The sequence below is a fragment of the Nerophis ophidion genome, linkage group LG13 (genome assembly GCF_033978795.1).
Source record: "Nerophis ophidion isolate RoL-2023_Sa linkage group LG13, RoL_Noph_v1.0, whole genome shotgun sequence".
NCBI classification, from domain to species: Eukaryota; Metazoa; Chordata; class Actinopteri; order Syngnathiformes; family Syngnathidae; genus Nerophis; species Nerophis ophidion.
This window is the reverse complement of record NC_084623.1, coordinates 36,179,772-36,184,621: the sequence shown is the minus strand read 5'-3', so window position 1 is coordinate 36,184,621 and position 4,850 is coordinate 36,179,772.

The window sequence follows — 4,850 nt, the reverse complement described above, 5'->3', positions numbered from 1 at the left end:
AAATAAAACCAACAAATACAGTAGTCGTCCGTGGTTATTGTATTTTTTATGAGTCGGTTTTATTTTTAAAATTATTGACATACACAAACAAAAACAGTAGGTATTCCTAACTTTTCAAACTTGACCACTTAAAAATAAACATTTGGTACAATACATTTTAACATAAAGGAAAGCATTTTTATATATTTTTCTAGGAAAGGAGAGTTACCAAGAAAGTAAATACATTCCAGACACAAGGACAATCTGTTTGCCTCATAAATGATATTTCCCTACTTGGATTAATTATTTATTAAATTACATCAAAACAAATTGCAGCATACACCCATCCGTTTTCTACCGCTTGTCCCATTTTTATATTTCATCCATCCATTTTCTACCGCTTGTCCAATTCGGGGTTGCCAAAAGTATTTGGCCACCCATCCAAATAATCAGAATCAGGTGTCCTAATCACTTGGCCCGGCCACAGGTGTATAAAATCAAGCACTTAGGGACGGAGGCTGTTTCTACAAACATTTGTGAAAGAATGGGCGTGGAACTGTCATTGGATGCCACCTGTGCAACAAATCCAGCCGTTAAATTTCCTCATTCCTAAAGATTTCAAAGTCAACTGTCGGCTTTATTGTAAGGAAATGGAAAAGTTTGGGAACAACAGCAATTCAGCCACCAAGTGGTAGGCCACATAAACTGACAGAGAGGGGTCAGCGGATGCTGAAGCGCATACTGCAAAGACTTTCTGCACAGTCAGTTGCGACAGAGATCCAAACATCATGTGACCTTCCAATTAGCCCACGTACAGTATGCAGAGAGCTTCATGGAATGAGTTTCCAAGGCCAAGCAGCTGCATCCAAGCTAGTGGTTCTTAACCTTGTTGGAGGTACCGAACCCCAGTAGTTTCATACGCGCATTCAACGAACCCTTCTTTAGTGAAAAATAAAATGTTTTGTTTTTTTCAAATTCAAGACAAAGTTATGTTTTTTTACTGGTGCACAAAATGAAACGTGCATGAACATCACCTTGTTCAAAGAACAAAACCACCACAGTGCATGAACTCACAACAAATTACACACCAGTGTGACTTCCGCTGTTGCCTTATCCATAATATGCCGATAGGGTGAAGTTTTTATTTACACGATGAGTCGGGTGTGTCTTGACCTCTGCGGCGAACCTCTGAGGCCGACTCACCGAACCCTTAGGGTTCGATCGAACCCAGGTTAAGAACCACTGATCAAAGCCATACATCACTAAGTCCAATGCAAAGCGTGGGATGCAGTGGTGTAAAGCACGTCGCCACTGGACTCTAGAGCAGTGGAGACGCCTTCTCTGGAATGATGAATCATGCTTTTCCATCTGGCAATCCGATGGAGTCTGGGTTTGGCGGTTGCCAGGAGAATGCTACATTTCAGACTGCATTGTGCCGAGTGTGAAATTTGGTGGAGGAGGAATTATGGTGTGGAGTTGTTCTTCAGGCCCTCTACTTCCAGTGAAAGGAAATTTAAATGCTCCATTTTGGACAATTCTATATTCCCAACGTTGTGGGAACATTTCTGAGCGGGCCCCTTCCTCCTCCAACATGATTGTGCACCAGTGCACAAAGCAAGGTCCATAAAGACATAGATGACAGAGCCTGGTGTGGATGAATTTGGCTGGCCTGCGCAGAGTCCTGACCTAAACCCAATAGAACACCTTTGGGATGAATACGAACGGAGACTCAGAGCCAAGCCTTCTCGACCAATATCAGTTTGTGACCTCACCAATGGACTTTTGGAAGAATGATGGAAAATTCCTATAAACACACTCCACAACCTTGTGGAAAGCCATCCTAGAAGACCAACATCATATTGAACCCTATGGGTTAGGAATGGGATGGAAATTCAAGTTCATATGTGAGTCAAGGCAGGTGACCAAATACTTTTGGCAATATAGTGTATGAGTAGTATGATAATGATATTTACATGTCTAAATCAGTAAGTATGTCAGATATATTCAAAGTACCGACTGGTGGATGTATTGAAAATAAATAAAAAAAATGTCACACAACAAAGACACAATATAAGAGATAAGCTGAAATGTTGATACTATAGTAACCCATCCAATCATCCATTTTCTACCGCTTGTCCCTTACGGTGTCGCTCTGGCACACGGGCAGAAGGCGAAGTACACCCTGGACAAGTCGCCACCTCATCACAGGGCCAATACAGATAGACAGACAACATTCACACTCATATTCATACACTAGGGCCAATTTAGTGTTGCAAAATCAAAAACCTTTAAGTCTTTAACAATATCATTTTCACATACTGATACAACCCTTGGTATCGGCGCTAACAACCCTCCCAATCTCTGGTGGATAGAGTGTAGTATGTTTGGGTGGTCTTTCAGGGTGTTGGTTATGCAAGCATTAGGATGTTCAAGCTGAAAAATGTTGGGAAAATAAACACTCATGGAGGAAGTGGTTGGGTTATTTTTGCTGCGTTTCAAGGGCAGACATAGAGCGAACACAGCTGTGAACTTCAATGACACCATGGTTGCATTGATGGGAACACCACAGCATTCTGCTTAAATTCACCATTTCCTGCACAAATTGAGGAACTTGCAAAATAAATCTCACTGAGTCCTACTTAAGATATCATCATGACTGTCTTAAAAGCATTGTAGTTCCATCTAATTACACAAATATTATATCATCATAGATTCCCAACATTTTTTTTTGTTAAAACAAAAGCAAACATGTAACTATCTGCTCGACTTGTGAGTTCAAAGCAAGTTATCCATTAAGTTCTAGACTGCAAAATTTAAATATATTTTTCGGTAAATACTTGCGGCCCTGTCGCCAGAATTTTACTGTTTTTCTATTTACGAATATATTATAAAAACGTTTATTGTAAAAAACTAAACAAAAAAACAACCAAAAAAAACCAAAACTGGCAGCTCAGTTGCCAGGATTTTACTGTAAAAAAAACAACAGTGGTACCGTTTTTCCCCATCTACAGTAATAAACTGTAAAATGAATAACCGTGGATTGCACGCTTTAAAATACAGGCAGGTAACTGGCCAAAATGTTACTGTAGAAACAGTGGTACCGTTGTTTTCCATCTACAGTAATAAACAGTAAAATGAATAATCGTAGATTTTACCCTTAAAAAAACAGACAGGTAAGTGGCTAAAATTTTTACTGTAAAAAACAGTGGGAGTCTTTTTACATTTACACTGTAAAAACCACAATCGTAGATATTTTGATAGGTAGCTCAGTCACCAGAATTTACTGTAAAAAGCAGTGGTCCCGTTCTTTTATTTACAGTAAAATGCTATAAAATGACTGCTACCAATCCATCCATTTCCTACCGCTTATTCCATTTGGGGTTGCAGGGGGTACTGGTGCCTATCTCAGCTACAATCGGGCGGAAGGTGGTGAACACCCTGGACAAGTCGCCATCTCATCGCAGAACCAACACAGATAGACAACATTCACACTCACATTCACACACTAGGGCCAATTTAGTGTCGCCAATCAACTTATCCCCAGGTGCATGTTTTTGGAGGTGGGAGGAAGCCGGAGTACCCGGCGGGAACCCACGCAGTCACGGGGAGAACATGCAAACTCCAAACAGAAAGATCCCAAGCCCGGGATTGAACCCAGGACTACTAAGGACCTTCGTATGGTGAAGCAGACGCACTAACCCCTCTACCACCGTGCTGCCCTGACTGCTACCCTACCTTTTTGATTTGGCTTTTACCTAATATTTATTAAGGGGATTACTTCTATCTTATTAGTTACACTAGATTTGATTTAGTGTCATTTATATTTTCTGTATATATTTTTGCATCTTCATAATGTGTGCTTGTATTTTATACCTTATTCTTACGCATGGTGCTTGCTATTTTAATGTTTTTACTTTCCAGCTTGCCACAGTGAGAGTCCTCTGCATCATGGATTATTGGCCATTGCTGTGGGGGTGCTTTGTGTCAGCGTCTTGGTGGCCGTGGTCTGATGATCTTCTGGTGCAGATGGCCTCTGTGATAGTATTTCTTCACCAGGCTCCTTTGTACTCAGCCATGCATTCAACAGAATGTGTGTGTGTGTCCATGTATTTCTACCCTTCTTGGGACATCATCAAGGAAAAGTAATTTCCATATGAGGCCCGGTGAACAAGTTAGGACCAAAATCATGGTTCCAATACAGAAAACCATTGCATCCAATAGAGAGCCAAATACTAGAGTCCGTGAACATTGTTTCAAAGTCAGGATTTTTTGTTGATTTAATGTGCATACAAAAATAAACATTGACAGGTGCAAAGGCAGCAATATATGATAAAACAAAAGACATAGAAATACAATTCTAAAAAATAAAAATTGGATTCAATAACAATAATAGTGATTAAAACATGAAAAAACAACAAACACAAATAATTACAATAACTGTAGCTATGTATCATTATTATCATCACCCTCAAATCCATGAATAAAAAACAAAAACAGTCAGAGTAGCTTACACTTGCAATGCATCTCATAAGCATGACATCCACATTGTGACCATCAATCACCACAAAGAAGGAAAAGTCCTATTTTAGGTCCATGTAATAGTAACACTAATTCATAACATGGATGCTGTATTTCAAGATATGGCTCATTATCTAATCTAAATGCATTTTACCCAAACTGTTATCATTTCCATACCTTGTACTAGTAATTAAGAGTTGGACTATCAACATCTATCAATTGTATTATCATTTTTGTTATGATGTATATTGACAAAAATGCATGTTTAAGCGTTGGTGACACATTACTAAATGAATGCAGAACTCAAAAAATACAAGCTTGTGGAGTCAGTGAGATGTCTATATATTTAAAGA